The following is a 17,581-nucleotide window of genomic DNA, read 5'->3' as shown; positions in this document are numbered from 1 at the left end:
TGACTGATGGTGGCTATCCTTGAGAATACTCCAGAGCTCTTTTGAGTTAGTCCGTAAAGGAATACCAAACTAATGATACTTGCACGATGAGTTCCCAGCCTGTAGCTCCACCTCTTCTTCAAGGGGACACACACGGATGGGTATCCACGTGAGCACAAAGTATCATGAATCTAATTATTGTTTGAACTAAAAACAGATACAGCAAAGAACACATATGAGTATATGCCTTGATGGGTTTTCATAAACAACATAGCTGTGGAACTAGTAACCACATCAAGAAACTGCTGGCACCCCTGTCTGGGTCCTGCCTGGATCCCCTTCCAGTCACTTTCCACTCGGAAAGGCAACTATCCTGAATTGGGACAACATAGACTAAATTTTGCCCAGTTTTGTCTTTATATAAATGGAATCATAGGGTATGCTTTTATGTCTGACTTCCTGAACATTTGGGGGGAGTTGGTTCAAATTTATTTTTTAAATGATTGCCAGATAGCTGCCTTGCAGCTATTATTAGTAAGAAAATACTTGTAACACCCCCAAATTGTCTTTGGGACTCCCAGTGTGTGAGGATGGTGAAATTGACAAACTGGTTGAGACGAAATACAGACTCAAACAGGTTATGCAGGGCCCTTGTGCAACTGGCCCCAACCTGCTTCTCCAGCCTCACCTGTTGTTTTTCCCCCACCCACTGTCTTAGCAGCACAACCTTTTGTCAAGCCCCATCTTAAATGTTGGATCTGTGAAGCCTTCCCCCACTATTCTGAACCATTGGATCTTACCTGCTTTCTACTCTCTTCACTGTGCTCTTTCCTGCATTGTAGCATTTGTCACCTTCTATTTTAATCATTAGTCAGTCTTCATGGGCCAAGCTCTTTTTACATAGTCCCTAGTGGATAGCATCATGTTTGTCCCATTAGAAGCATCCCACAGATGTTGACTAAATGGGATAGAGCCCTCTCCGAGGACTTGATGATCTCCTGGAGGAGACAGGTGTGCAGAGGCTTACCTTTAACGCTCCCTTGGTACTTCTGTGTGCCAGCCACTGTGGTAAGGGCCCTAATATCCTCACCATAATGTTGGAAGGCAGGTACTATTATAATACCTGTTTTGCAAATGAGATTAAGTAACTGGGCCAAGATCACCCAGCTGATAAAATGTCAGAGCCCAGAGAATGGATCCAGGCAGTCTGGTTCCAACATCCTCTCAACCTCTTCTCCATGATAAGTCGTGCCAGAAAGGGATATTGGGGTCAGATCATCCAGGACTTTTGGTGCTTTGCTAAAGAGTTTGGACAGCTTTATAGGCAATGGAGATCCAATGAGGTTTTTGAGTAAATGACTGGTTTCTGTTTGGAAAAAATGACTTCAGTAGCAATAGAGTGGCTAGGTGGACAAGTAGCAAGGTTGGAAAGAGTTCAGCAGAAGCCCCACTGGAGTCAAGGGCAGTGGAAATGGAAAATGGGCAGCAAGTCCTGGCCGAGTACCTGCATCTAGCTCTCTCCCTGCAGAGACCCACTACGACAAGAGTAAAGGAGCCAAAATCAGGGAGCAATGGACAGAAAGACTGACTTAGCAGACCTAAGAAAACCGAATCCTTAGCTGCAATGGAGAAAGTGGAGAAGCATCCTGGTTACCAGATGGATCTCCCTGAAGACTTAGGATATCAAGTACTACACTGTGAACCAAGGAATGGTTGATTGAAAGCCTATTCGAGAATTACTTCTAGATCCTCTGCCTGATTTCATGTCGTTAAACCATTGTGTACTCTCTGACTCAGGGACATGAGAGGCTTACTTCCCAGAGAGAGTAAAGCAGGGTCTTGGGACTGGGGAACTCCAAGCACATCTGAGGATAGGCATATTACACTGAAAATGGGATTAATTAGACACCAAATGTTGAGAACCACTGCTGTCTCCAGCCTTCTCCCCCAAGAGACCAGATGTCACTTTCCAGAGGAATCTGACCAACCCAAAGAAAAGATCTAAAGATACATTGGAGGGTTCCCCGAAGAAATTTCTCCAAGTCATCCTACTCTGAAACCCATGGTCACAAACTGCACTCATGTGCATAGACCTTCTGGTGGGCATTTAAATGCCCAACTCTTAAGTGAACAGCCAAGGATCATCAAGCATCTGGGGAAAGTCTCTAAACATGGCAGAGAAGCCAAAACAAACTAGACAGATTAAGCGGGGAGGCAGTTAATCTATGAATATCCTCAGAGATAAGTGGTTGTAAAAGACAATACATTAAAAATAAACATGTATAAATTAATAATATGATAGCAGAAATGAAAAACAGAAGTGTAGTCTAAATTAAGGAAATTAGAAGGTACAGCAACACGACAAAGTAATTGGAAAACAGGAGAGATAAATTATAAGAAAATTTGAGGACCCATCCACAAGTTTCAATAACTGAATAATGGAAGTTCCAGAAAGAGAGAGAGAGAAAAAAAAGAGGACATGGAAAGAAGATAGTACTAAAGAAATTCAAGAAAACTTTCCAGAACTAAAAGACTTTGTGTCTTGAAACAATGTATGCATATATAACTGAAAAGAAAAAAAAATCTAAATTTTTCAAAGGGGAGAGAGGATCAACCTGAGACAAGTGCGATTTTTTCACTCGTGTGGCTAAAGCTACTGCTGTTCACGTAAATAAGGAAGTAGAAAGTCTTGTGAGGAAGGAAATGAGTTCGGTTTTCCCCTGAGCGACTTCAGGCACTGTCATCAGCACATGCCAATGTCCAGCAGACAGACAGAAGTCCTGTGTTGAAAGAAGGATGGTGCTGGAGCAAACACAGGAAGCAGTTGCGGAGAGATCTGATGAGAATCACAGGGCAAGGCATGATCACCCTGAGACTAGAGAGAGGAGGGAGAAAAGGCCTGTTAGAAGAAGGAAAGTGAAAGGACAAAGACAGAATGAGCAAGAAATACTCTGAGGAAACTCTGAGGTGTTAGGGCTTTGAGAAGGAAAATCCACATGGAGTTGAGTATCTCTGAGAAGAAGCCTTTGGGCACTTTGACCACTGGGTGGCTGTTGGTGAAGTCCGAGAGAGCAATTTTGGTTGGACCAAGTGTGGGAGAAACCACAAGGACAGTGTTTCAACATATTTGTGTTCTCTATACCATCTGAGCAGTGGGATTTTTTTGGTGGCATCTTTGAAGTGATAGAAAGGCTGAAAAGCACACCATCCCAAGTCGACCACAATGTGAACCATCCCCAAAGGTACTGCTCTTCTAGTCACCAAGCACCTCCTCAGGCTCTGGTCTGACCTACTGCTACTCCTCCCACCTCTTCTCACGCTGCATTCAGCAGACTTGGACAGCCCAGGTGTTGGGAAACTTGACCCAAATACTGAACTCCAACTGGTCTTGTCATTTATGCCTGTGCATAAAGTTGTCTTGCTCTATTAAAATGCCTATTTGAAAACTGTGGTTGATAAAGTGCCTTTCCTGACTGTGTTATCATAGCCCAGACTAGCAAACCAATTCTAAGTTTTTCTGATTATTCTAAGGATGATGGAGCTGAACAACACAAATCAAAGCCTTTAGAGCTAACACCATGGATCTCCTCCTAATTACAAAACTCACTAGGTTATTTTTTAAGATCTGGGAAAAACAGTGACCCCTTTCTCAATTTCCCATTGACATTGAGCTATACCAAGTAGTTTGACCCAACTGTAGGACAGTTACTTTGCACTGGGTAAAATGCATGTTTGCGTATGGCCACTTATTGCTTTGCATTTTTCCTTTTCGGAACTTTTGCTTTGTTTTCAAAGCAAATACAGTTCTTTGATATTTAGAAGAACTGAGAAATGGCACGTGATCAGGGTATGATTTCTTTCCCAGTGAGGAACTTCAGGTATTTTTAGTCTGGTTTGAGACAAGAGTCTACCTAATCGGGGCGCCTGGGTGGCTCAGTCGTTAAGCGTCTGCCTTCGGCTCAGGGTGTGATCCCAGAGTCCTGGGATCAAGCCCCACATCAAGCTACTCTGCTGAGAGCCTGCTTCTTCCTCTCCCACTCCCCCTGCCTATGTTCCCTCTCTTGTTGACTGTCTCTCTCTCTGTCAAATAAATAAATAAAATCTTTAAAAAGAAAAAAAAAGAGTCTACCTAATCACTGAAAGCCATGGAGTTTCAAACACCCATTTACAATGAACATATCTTCTAGAACCGGTGCTTGGGATTGTCCGTGGCATCCGGACAGCAGTTGTGTTTTTTAAGTTCTTTAGGCCTTCTCTCAGGTGCATTTCTCCCTTGAGTCCCATAAAATGAACACACCAGCAGCACATTTACGATTGCTTATGCCTTTTGGTTTTTTTAAGGTATTCAATAAATCGTAATAAGGACTGGCAGGTTTCCCGGAAGCTAAACTATTTTTATTTGCTAAGAAGAGAAAAGTATATTTTCTATTGCTAAATTGATGGTTGTTTTTGTTCATTTCTGAAGCCAAAACAAAAGAATAGTATAGCTTTCTCATGTAAAATAGAATTGGAACTTTGACTGTCAGTTTTCTTATAAATTGTCTTCCAAAATTCTTTCTGATTTTGCTTTTTTTGTACAATAAAGATATTTCCCTTACTCACTAGATAGTTGGCAAGTAGATCATTTTTGACGCCATGTGGCATCTTTTGCTTGAATATGGCATTTGCCCTTTTAATTGTGTGTCACTTTTGATATGTATAAGGAATGATTTGATGATTACATGGCAGGGAAGGGAAGTGGTAACTGGAAAATAAAATTAATTGGCAACAGCTTTTCTACCATATGGGTGAGTTTTATTACAAACTAATAGTAGAATCAAAGTCGCATTTGAGAGTAATCACAAATAGCCCAACTCTCTCAAAGGTCCATATGGGCAAAAAAAGAACGTCCGCACACCTTCAGGTGGGGATTTGGAAATGGATCTTGAATCATACTCTGCACTGGCATGGAGAAAGAAGAAGCCATCCTGAGCCCATCAGCAGCATTTCTTTTAATACAAGCATTGCAAAAAGTAACTTAATAGCACTGTTTATTTTGTTTTTGAATAGTCTTGTGGGAGATGGCAAAGGCCCATCTCCAGGGAAGATGTGTCATTGCAATTGTTATAGGTCACTGGTGACAAATCCACTGTGGGAGGCTAAACTCATGCCATCTGGAATAGTAATATGTGAAATAGATGATGTCTGAACTCTCATGCCATCTATATTGTCTCCTTTGACTACGCTACTTGAGCTGTGAACCAGCCGGGGAGAAAAACCACTGCAGTATCTAAAGAAAAGTGCAGTGGGACCATTCAAGAGCAGGGTCTGAGGTTCCCACCTCTATTGTGTGACTTCTAAAGTAAACCTTTTGGAAGGATTTCTTTGGTCTGGTCATGTATAGTTGACCCTTGAACAATACAGGTTTGAACTGCACAGGTCCACTTATATATGGATTTTTTTTTTTTATAAATACAGTACAGTACTGCGAATGTATTTTCTCTGCCGTACAATTTTCTTAATAACCTTTTCCTTTCTCTACCTTATTTTATTATAAGAATACACAGAATACATAGAACATACAAAATATGTGTTAGCTGTTTAAGGTATCAGTAAGGCTTCTGGTCAACAGTAGGCTACTACTAGTTAAGTTTTGGGGGAACCAAAAGCTATACGTGAATTTTTCTACGGCACAGAAGTCAGCACCTTGAACCCCCACGTTTTTCAAGAGTCAACCATATAATCAGTTGAAGATATAAGTAGCAGATAACAAATATATTTTATAATATAAATGTAATTGAAAAGTTTTTCCTTTTTAATAATCAATAATTTTTATTGAAGTATAACACATAGTTTTAACCTTTCCAATGATTTTTCTTGTCGTAAATTACATATTTGCCATTTTAGTTTATTCTTTCTTGACATTTCATTTGTTTTCTCTTGAGTTGCATATGGGTTGTTAGTAATTTGTATTTACGTCTTGTAGTTATTTAGAAAATACACCTATTTTTTTAATTATACAAATCATTATCTTTCCAGATAATTCCTTTTCTTTCCATATCTTTCTGGAAAATTCTTTTTCCATAAGCCATAAGTATAGACTCCATTCTGTGCAACATTTCATTCAGTTTCATTTCCCCGCCCCTCCAGCTCTCCGACCATTGCTAATGTCATCTGAATTCATAAGCCCCATTGCTATTCCCAGTAAATTTACATTATATATTGTCTCTAAATTTTACTTTTGCTTTTTCCATTCCTTTTTTTTAATCATTATTGTATTTATCACTATTATTATATTGATCACTTAGTCTTAATTCTTCTTTCCTCTTGATTCACAGTGTGTCCAATGAGCTAATCTTAATTTTGATTCCTCTCCAGTAAAGTTTCCAGGAAGGATGACTGGGGTATGCCTCTCAGCAACCTTCCTAGTAAGACAGGTATGTTTTCTGAGACCTTGTCTATCAGAATGTGTCTTTTGGTTGCCATTCCTTTTTTGACCTAAATGACAACTTGTCTGGGAACAGTTTTTGTGTTGCAACTTTTCTTTAACTGTTGCCATTTTGCTCTATTGTTTGTTTGTTGTTGTTGTTATTTGTTATTTTTTAATTTTTTTTGTTTCAAAAAGTTTATTTTTTTAAATCTTTTATTTCAATTCAATTTAGTTAACATGTACTGTATTATTCTTTTCAGGGGTAGAATTCAGTGATCCATTGTTTTCTATCCTTGGTCGTTCTGGAGGAGAAAGGTGAGACCATCCTTAACTGATTACTTTTAGGTTAACTGTGATTTTTCAAATGGTGCATCCCAAATAATTTCTCGTCCTTGAAATGCAAAAATGTCCTAAGATTCTATCTAGATCTGGTTCTCTTTTGAGTCCTCTTACCTAGAACATGAGTTTTATATACCATCCCAGATGTTCTGTAAGTCATCATTTGCAGATGGAGTTTCTGCTTTTATCCCCGTACTTATCTTCCTCTCTTAGCACCTTGATCTTTGTTCTTCTGTGTACTCTGGGAGAATGTCTGAATTCTTTACTTTTTTATTCCTGATTTGATTTTCTCCAATGTCAATTCAACGCATCATCACCTCCAAAGCAGGTGTTAAATCTGTGATTATTTTTCCACTTCCTTGAAATCTTTCATCCACCTCTGCCCGTATGTCAGATCCTTGATTGTCATTTTATCTCATCCTGAGCTCCCCTTGATGACTTGTCGCCTTTATTTTGTGGAAAATGTCGTAAGACTTCAGACTTAATAAAACTTAATAATTAAGTTGCTTATTGTTAAGAACATACATCACCTAAAACTTTTTGTGCCCTTAAATAGCAAAAATAGCTATCATTTTCTCAGTACTTATTTTTACCAGATCTTATAGTAAACATTTTGTAGACTTTATATCATATAATCCTTAGGACACCCTGCAAGGGGGAATTATTATCCTCATTTCACTCATGAGGAAATTAGCATTTTAAAAGGCTATCAAAGGCATTAAAAAGCCCGAGGTCACATATCCCAAAGTTAGTAAATGGAAGTCAGAATTTGAACCCGGGGCTGTCTGGTTCCAAAGCCAGTTTTCCTAACTACCACACACTCTACTATCTCCTCTATAAGTGATTCTCATAGATTTATATTTTAATCAAATATTGAAAGAAATGATGTTCTTCCTCTTTTCCTGGAGATTTTTCATTGCTCCTTTTTACCTGTATTCTATTTATTGATCTATCGCTGTTCATTCAGCCTTGTAATAAGAGATCACCGCCTACCTGGGCTTGAAGAATTATTCTAGAACTGCTTCCAGCTGCCGCTCCAGGCATCCGGAAGTTGTGAACAATCTGTAGACCAGTTACAATGTTATTTACCCTCTGGAGAGGCTGTGTAGTGCAGTAACAAGGGCACCGTGTGGAATTACAAAAAACCCAGATTGGAATCCAGCAGCTGTGCTATGTACCGGGGGGGGGGGGGGGGGGGGGGGGGGCGGCAGCTCCGGCAAGTTCCTCAGCCCGTGTTACAGGTCTGTGTTACAAGGTCAGGTGCCCATTAGGAGAACTGCAGCCCAGGTACAGTACCTGCCACAAACGGTCACCCACACAGGATGCTGTTGTCATTCCGGGGCGGTATCCTGGTTGCCTGCTGGGGCTCCCCACCCCCACCCCGGCTCCCACTCCCGCCCCCATCCCCCCACCACGCCCCCAGGCCTGGAGGAGTCCTCCTCCCAGGATGCACCGCTGTGCTGACCCCTGGCCCAGGCTGGGCGCACTCGAGTCTCGGCTTCTGAACAGAGGAGAAAGGTGCGGGGGAAGATGAGGCTCCCAGGTCCTCCTGTTCCGGGTGTACGTGGGGCGGGCGGACCTCGCGAGTGCCACTGAGCCGGGCCCCTGTCCCAACGCAGGCGGAGGCCGTGCCCTGGCTTCCTGGTTCCGCCTAGGCCTTGTCCCGGGTCCATGTCCCCACGCAGACTGACCCCGTGTCCCTGTCCCCGCTCAGGCCTATTCAGGGCCCCTGTCCCCACTCAGGCTGAGGCCGTGTCCCTGGGTCCCTGTCCCCGCGTAGGCCTAGGCCGTTCCTTCGGAACCCATCTCCGCCCAGGCCTTGTCCCAGGTCCATTTCCCTATGCAGGCTGAAGTTGTATCCTTGTCCCCACGCAGGCCGAGGTCCTGTCCTGGCCTGAACTGTCTCCTCTTTGCTGCAACCCACAGGTACTGGGCCTTGCGAAGTCAGGCACATCCCAGGGCTAAAGTACCAAGGTGTTCCTAATCTTTGCCTTTGCCTTCCTGGGTTTTTGTGAGTGGCTGGGTTGGCTCCATCTTTTCTGGATATTAACCCCACCCAGGTGAACAGAGATCTAGCCGATTATTGCTGTTCTCTGTGGCGGGGGGCTCAGCAGGGAGCCCTAGAGACTGTTCAGAAACGGACTTGAGAGCCTAGACTTGATCCCACAAGCAGCTATGGCCTTTGTACCTCTGGCCAGGAAGCCTCTTTGAGTAGGCTTTGTTTTCGTCAGGTAGAAGTTATTATCCCTACGTTTAAAAAAATACTGAAAAAATGCCTTCACATACTCTAAAATTCAAGAAAATTTATCTAGGGCCCCAGCGTGTGCTTAGACTCAGTAGTTGGACCCTCCTCCACATACTCATAGTTTGGAGACTGAAATCACCCTCTGAAATTTGATGCCTACCCCAATTTCTCTTTTATCTCATCAAAAAATGTCTTTAAATTAACTGGAATGAGAAAAAAAATCTACGTAGTAAGTTGAATTATAGAAAGGGTAAACCGATCCAATTAGGTAGTTTTGAGCCCTATAAATTGTGCTCCATCATCCGTTAATGGATCAGTAGACCGGCATTTTTTAAAGAGTCAAGATTAGAATAGAGTATGTCACAAATAGTAAGGATACATACTGTTTTGTGAAACTTGGGTTTCAGTTATATATATTTGTACGTATATTTGTGTCAGGTCATGATGTAAAAGGTATGTATGGTGGATTACATTTAAAAAATGTGCTACTGGTTTAGACCAGGATAAATATGTTATGTACACAGGAAGTACCCTTACAGGAGTAATCACCTATCTTAATAACGATGATTGGAACTGTAGAAGAGTCAAATGGTATTTCTGTCCTAATTAACTCCGTGTTTTATATTTACTTTACATGGGATTAACATGGCATGTATCTGGGTATCTGATCATCAGTATAGGTCATTGCTGATATGTAAGGAATGGAAAGGCATGACAGACTTGCTTCAGTATATGGGATTAGTCCCTCTGGTGGTCACCAATTATGGGAGCCACAAGCCATCATTGTTACTATGAAATTATGCATGATTTATACACACTTCTATTACACGTGTGACCATATGAGGATCTTTGCTTTACATTGTTCCTGCTGAAACCCAGTAATGAAGTTTAATAGTCCAAAATTTTTCTGGTCTGTTCTGGTTGCTATGTTACTGTCTCTGAACACTTAGGACCTTGATACAGAGCATAGCTGAGGCCAAAGGGGTATTGATTGCTACCAACAGTCAGATGGTCTTCTTTTCAGCTTTGAACAAAGATTTTTTTAAAAAGTTTAACATCCGAAGCCCTTCGTTCTTATTAGAATAATTATTTTCATATCTTGTATTTGTTTGTTGAATGGTTGGTTACTTGATTTTGATTTTCAGAATTTAAATAACGAGAAGTTTGGACCAGAGTTGTTGCAGCTAATTTCCCTGCATATGATTTATCCTCTAAAGTTTAGGCCAGACATTTAATGATAAATGGCTGGTATTCTGTTTTGCAAATGGGCCTTGCAGACAGTTTAATATGATCAAGCAAACTATTTTTATCGTAACCATACTTACTGGTGTTGAAACTGCTATGATAGGAGCTCCGTAGATGTGTGGATGAATGAACATTACCAATTATTCATGTAAACATTCAGTGACACATATTATTAGTTTTTCGTAAAACGTAATTTTTATACCTGGTTTCTTTAAAGAGAAACTAATATTTGGCAGGTGTGTCTCTGTTATGAGACATCTGTTGTGTAAGTGAACAGAAATCATCCTCTCTTGTTGAACACTTTCAGACAGCACCCAATAGTGTGACAAGTTATGTGACATCTGAATTTTGAATTCAAAACCAGCCTAATGTAAAAGAGGTACAAAAAAAAGGGGGGGGGATGATTTTTCCTGATGCGAGGTCTCAGGAGAAGGCAGGGAAGGACACTTTATAATCAACGTGGTGTGTGGTATTTTGCTCATAAACCCTTTAGTGTCTTCTGAAGTGTTAGACCCCAGCACCCGCGGTGTAGCCCAGTGGACCTGTGGACAGTCTCCCACAGAGGGAGAACAGAAGGCTGCTGACATTCAGGGAACGTGCTTGTCTTTCCAGCCTTAGCCAAGGCTCGAGACTCTAAGTAGGTAGAAAGCAGGGACCATCGCTGCCTTGTTCACTGTGATTTCCCTATTTTCAGGCACATAGGAGGTGCTCAATAAGTAATTGTTGAAGGAATGAAAATACCATGGAAGGAGGAAGAACAGCAGCAGAAGGTACATATAGCTTGAAACATAGGGGGAAGGAGTGTCATCAGAGCCTTAACTCAGATTAATTGAGGGTCTCCTCCTCTGAACCTCGTAGTGTTACTGGGCTATCTGGGCTTACAGGGTGTTTAGAGCCTAGTGGAGGCAAGGCATATACCTGCCTGTGTGTGTATGTACGCATGCATACATACACACACACACTGATCGAGTTGTCTTACGGAAGTATTTTGCGCTATATGGGTAAAGACTGCGACTGCATGTAACATGGGGCTAATGGGGTGTTTCAGATAAGTATAAAGTCTCAAGGAAGAGAAAGGGTGATTCAAGTTGATTTGAGAGGCAGAATTTCCCAGAGGAAATGGTTGGGTCTTAGATGAGGAGGGATCACAGGTAGGGCATGAGCAAAGGTCAGAGTGAACATAGCCACTGGCTCAGACCCGGGGCTCACTGTACTGGGGTACGGTGAAGAGCAAAAAGTGGGATAGGCTAGGTGGGGATCATATTTTGGAGGGGAGTTTAGGAAATAGGCAGTAGAAGCTTAGGTTAGCATAAAGAAGCCATAAATTCTGGAGCAAGGACGTAATTTGATAAAGGCTATGTTTTAAGATTACTTGGAAGCCACGTACAGGAGGACAGCTCTACCTCAGGGACCGAAAAGGAAAAGGGAAACAGCCCCCCAATTTGGGATCTCAATACCATACTTAGCTGCCCTGGGATGTTCTCTGGTTACTGTGGGTGCTTTGGTGGCACAAAACCAACTATGAGGGGAAATATATTTGGTTTAGAACTCCACCAGAGGGAATCTGGAAATGACCAAAGAGTGACCGAGCCAGTCCCATAGCCATGATCCCACAGGTGGTCAACACTCTTACCCTCAAGCCTGGGCTGTATTTCTAGTGCCCCATGGAATAACCGGTCTTTTATTAAGCAGGCAGATGGAAGAGTGTCTTGTTCTTGGGAATGAGTCTTAGCTGGCTGACTTCATGAAACTTAGTTTGGCTTAAAAAAAAAAAATCATACCCAAGAATTCACAAGCTGAAGAGAGGTGCCCATTTTTGGGTGTCTCAGGTTAGCCAAGCAGATCTTCTCCTGATTCCTTGTTGGCAGGTGGTGTGTAGGGTATGGGATAGGGGGAGAATAGAGTAAAAGTGCAAAGATAGACGGTAATCTCCTTGCAGTCAGGGACATGGTTCTCCCCCTTTGTACATCGGGCACCCTGTATAGTACCCGTATTGAATGAATGGTGGCTGGATGGGAAAGGGCATTTTGTTTCCCATCATCTTGTATTGACAGCCCAGGCATTTACTGAGACGTTCACTTCCTTCTTCACTCCCATCGCTTCCTACCTGTGTACGGGCCGATGCAGCTTATACAAGTCTAGTCAAAGCACATGGCATATTTAGTCTGATGCCCAACACGATGCTGGAGAAAGGGAGCACAGATCTTAAAGTTGCCACGTTCTACCTTCACAGACTGAGGACGCTCATGGGATTCATTGTTCTGGGGTTGAAAACTTTACCCGCCCACTTCTGTTTGCTTCCTCATGCCATATTGTGCAGTCTTAGCTCCTCATTTAAAATCCATGGCTATGATTACATGCATGTAGGATATGAAATAGTAAATGTCTGAGAGCCCATCTCCTCTGTGGTCCCAATGTGTACCTATGCAGAGCGTATAAATATACCATACCACATGCACATATGTGGATATCCCTCTGTCCTCTGTACAGCAGGTCTGTATGAGTACATGTCTCTATCGGTTTGGGCAATCATGCTATATTTTTATTCTTGAGATTCTCAGATCCTTCAAAAGATATGATGTGCCTGGCACATAGTATGAACCCAATAAATAGTTGATAATGAATTAATGAATAATATGTTCAGAGAGTGGTAATGGGTGCTACTTAGAGAATTTTACTCAAGATTTAATGGGAGAAATGAAGCCTATATGCATGAAACTAAGCCTATATGCATGAAACTAGGTCTCTTACAAAGCAACAGAGGCATAAAGCTCTAGATGAAATAAATTAGTAATAGTAATTATAATTATCATCATAGCTAGTGTTCATAGAGGGCTTCTTATAGGCCAGGTACTCTCCTAAACACTTTCATGTATGTTAACTCATTTAATGTTTCTACAACTCTGAGACATTGGTTTTATTTTCTTCATTTTGCATGTGAGAAGCCTGAAGGATGGAGAGGTTAGGTGACTTGCCTGGAGTCACAGGGCTGATAAGCATAAGATCACATAGTTAGCACAGAGTGGGACAAGGGTTTAGCAACAAAACTTTCTGGAAGAGGCGAGTTGAGATGTGGCCTCCCCCATCACCCTCAGCCACACCCGTGGCCAGGAGCTGTAAGCACGGCCTTCTGGCCATCCCTCAGTGTGGGCTGTGGACCAAGAGGCTGTTGGGAGTCAGCTCCCATGACAGTGTGTGATCTGGCTTGTATACCGCTCCATGGTATGACCTTCCCAGAGTACGTGCCAGATGGTTTCTAAACACGTTTTTCTTCAAGTACTCAGTATGAGAGACCTAAGTCTTAGAGGGAAAAATCTCCCCCTCTCCCAACAAACTCAAAGTACAACCGGCCATCTGCATGACACCCAGTACCCACTTGGAAGTTTCTAGAAAGCCCAGTGAATTACCTTTGAAAAAAGTAACCATCTGTTGTGGTAGCTAGGAAGAGACACAATCATAAATGTCCCCTCTTAGCATTGAGCGTGGCCCAAGTTTTGTTCTATCTCCTGAGGATTCAGCAGGGAACAAGGCAGATGAAAATGCCAGCCCTCAGAGCGCCGACATTCTAATTCAGGAGACAGGTCATGAACGAGTCAATAAGTAAGAGGTTGCATGTGTCAGAGCGTGAGGAGCAGCCCTCAAGTACCGATGTATGAGAACCGTTGGTTCTGATGATCTGTTCTTCACTTTTCTCACTTTCTTTCAAATTATCTGCCAGGGAACCTTGTAACACTGGGCCAGGGAGAGTGTGGAACCTGGTGGGTGGGAGTAAAGATACTGCATTCAGGTCCTATGCGGGCATACCTGTGTTACTGCGCTTGACTTTACTGTGCTTCGCAGACAATGCATTTTTTTATAAACGGAAGATTTGTGGCAACCTTGTGTCGGGCCGTCAAGCAAGTCTATTGGTACCATTTTCCCAATAGCATTTGCTCACTTTGTGTCTCTGTCACATTTTGGTGATTCTTGCAATATTTCAGATTTTTTTTTAAGATTTTATTTATTTATTTGTCAGAGAGAGAACAAGTGAGAGAGCACAAGCAGGGGGAGAGGCAGGCAGAGGAAGAAGCAGACTCCCCGCTGAGCAGGGAGCCCAATGCGGAACTCGATCCCAGGACCCTGAGATCATGATCTGAGCCGAAGTCAGATGCTTAACTGACTGAGCCACCCAGGCTTCCCTTTCGGACTTTTTCATTCTAATTCTATCTGTTATGGTGATCTGTGATCAGTGATCTTTGAGGTTACCATTGTAATTGTAAGACAGCGAACTTGACAAATAAATGTGCATGCTCTGAGTGCTCCCCCAACGGGCTACTGCCCCATCTCTCTCCCTCTCATTGGGTCTTCCTGTGTCCTGAGACACAACAATACTGAAATTAGGCCAATCAGTAACCCACAATGGCCTCTGAGTCTTCAAGGGAAGGCAAGTGCCATGTGTCTCTGCCTTTCAATCAAAAGCCAGAAATGATTAAGCTTAGCGAGGAAGGTGAGTCAAAGCCAAGATGGGCTGAAAGCTAGGCCTCTGGTGACAAACAGCCAAGCTGCGAACGCAAAGCGCAAGTTCTTGGAGGAAATTAAAAGTGCTGCTCCAGTGACCGCACAAATGATCAGAAAGTGAAACAGCCTTCTTGCCGGTACGGAGTAAGTGTCAGTGGTCTGGCTAGAAAATCAAACCAGACACAACATTCCTGCAAGCCACACCTCGTCCAGAGCCAGGCCCTAACTCTCTTCAGTTCCGTGAAGGCTGAAGGAGGTGAGGAAGCTGCAGACGGAAAGTCTGAAGCTAGCAGAGGTGGGTTCGTGAGGTTTAAGGAAAGAAGCCGTCTCCGTATGTCAGAGTGCGAGGTGAAGCAGCAGGTGCTGATGGAGAAGCTGCAGCCTGTTATCCAGAAGGTCTAGCTAAGATAGTTAATGACGGGGAATACACGAACCAGATTGTCAATGTGAACAAAACTGCCTTCTATGGAAAGAAGATACCATCTAGGACCGAACAGAGCTAGAGAGGAGAAGTCGAAGCTTGGCTTCAAAAGACAGGCCAACTCTTGTTAGGGGCCAGTGCAGCTGGTGACTTTAACTTGAGGGGGATGGGGGGTGGGGCACGTACCATTTGGAAAATCCCAGGGCCCTCAAGAATGATGCTGAATTACTCTGCCTGTGCTGCATAAAGGGAACAACAATGCCCGGATGACAGCACATCTGCTTACAACAGGGTTTACAGACCATTTAAGCCCACTGTTGAAACCTACTGCTCAGAAAAAAAGATTCATTTCAAAATGCGACTGCTTGTTGACAGTGTAACTGGTCAGCCAAGAGCTCGGACGGAGACGGACAGTGAGATTAACGTTGTTTTCGTGCCTGCTGACACAAGCTCCGTTCTGCCGCCGACGGATCAAGGAGTGATTTCAACTTTCAAGTCTTATCACTTAACACACATCTCCTAAGGCTCGAGCTGCCACAGGTAGTGATTCCTCCGCCGGATCGAGGCAAACTGAAAACCTTCCAGAAAGCCTTCATCATTCTACGTGGCGCTAAGAACAGTAGTGACTCACAGGAAGACGTCAAGGTATCACCATGAACAGGAGTTTGGAACAAGTTGATTCCCCTCCCTACGGGTGGCTTCGAGGGGTTCGAGACCCCAGTGGAGTAAGGAGCTACAGATGTGGTGGAAACAGCAGGAGAACCTGAACTAGAAGCGGAGCCTGAAGATGGGACCGAGCTGCTGCATCTCACGATCAAACGTAAACGAATGAAGAGTTGCTTCTTAGAGATGAGCAAAGAAAGTGGTTTCCTAAGAGGGAATCGATTCCTGCTGAAGATGCTGCGAAGACTGTTGAAATGACAACAAAGGATTTAGAATATCACAGAAACTTAGTTGATAAAGCAGCCGCAGGGTGTGAGAGGACTGACTCCAATTTCGAAAGGACTTGTGGGCAAAATGCTATCAGCATCACGTGCTATGGAGAAATGGCTCATGAAAGGAAGAGGCAATCGATGTGGCAAACGTCACTGCTGTCTTATTTTAAGAAATCGCCACAGCCACCCCAGCCTTCACGACCACCACCCAGATCAGTCGGCAGCCGTCAACATCGAGGCAAGACCCTCCACCAGCAAAAAGATTAGGGATGGTTGAAGCTCCAAAGATGGTTAGCATATTTTTTGTAATAAAGTGTTTTTATATTAAGGTATATACACATTTTCTAGATATAATGTTATTGCACATTAAGATACTGTTGTACAGTGTAAAGTTAACTTTTATATGCACTGGGAAACCAAACAATTCCTTGCCTGGCTTTATTGAGATGTTCACTTTACTGCAGTGGTCCAGAACCAAACCTTCGATATTTCTGAGGTGTGTCTGTCATCTATAATCCATTGTGGGGATTCAGGCAAATCCTCTGGGGAGCTTTTTATGTCAAGAAGATGTGGTCTTTAGATTCCAGGCATTTGTGAAGACATTGACTTGTTTCGTTATATCCCATAAGAGTTTCTCCAAACACCTATTTAAAGAACACAGAGTTTGGTAGCATTTTGACTTAACATTTCTGTCTATGAGAAAACCTTTGTATTTGGAAAGTCTATGAAAATGATAAGATGAAACATTATCAGAAAACAGAGCTTTTGTTCATAAAAGCCCCCCAGATTGGACTGGTTAGGTTAAGATCAATAAGGCCCAGAGTGTATTCATTCAGTTTCCCGGAAGGGATTCTCTCCTTGGAGGTAAAAGCAGGTCATCAGTTCCATCAAATTTAGATTTTCTTCTCTGGAATGTTTGCCTGAGGTTTGCAATGCAACATGCCATTTAGAAAATCAGAAGTTGTCCCACTTCCCTTTCCTCTGTGTCTACACCCCATGCACCCTCTGTTCTGGCTAGCAGAGTTCCAGACACAATTTCCTGCTGTGGCCCCGAGGCCATTTTCCCATGTCCTGCTCACACTGTTTTTCTCTTGTGAGTTCCTAAGTGGCCCTCCAGAATCTTGCCTGGGTTTGCAAGGGTCCTCACTGCTCTTCTCCCTCTCTCCTGTTTCACTCTTGGAAATATATTCAGTAGGTGTTTTCCTCACTTACTTGGTTTAGTAACATTTAGTAACAAGTTAGCCCTTGTGTGTAAAAACCCGTGGGTTTTGCAGTGCAGCCCCTTCTGCTCCCCACACACTTGTCCACTAATATCAGGCTTAACTGCCTACCTTTAATGGTCAGAGGTGTGATGTTCACTTTTAAAAATGCAATGAACCATTAAGATTTAATAAACAACTTAACCTCTATTAATGAGGATCTAAAATATACAACAGATTTAACGCCTTAACTTGCTTCTAAACCTTTCTCATAAAATGAGACAGTTAAGTATTACCTAGAAGAAATGACAC

Source organism: Ursus americanus, chromosome 28 (assembly GCF_024610735.1).
Source record: "Ursus americanus isolate L20-20 chromosome 28, mUrsAme1.1.p, whole genome shotgun sequence".
In the NCBI taxonomy this organism is placed as follows: domain Eukaryota; kingdom Metazoa; phylum Chordata; class Mammalia; order Carnivora; family Ursidae; genus Ursus; species Ursus americanus.
This window is presented reverse-complemented; position numbering follows the sequence as displayed.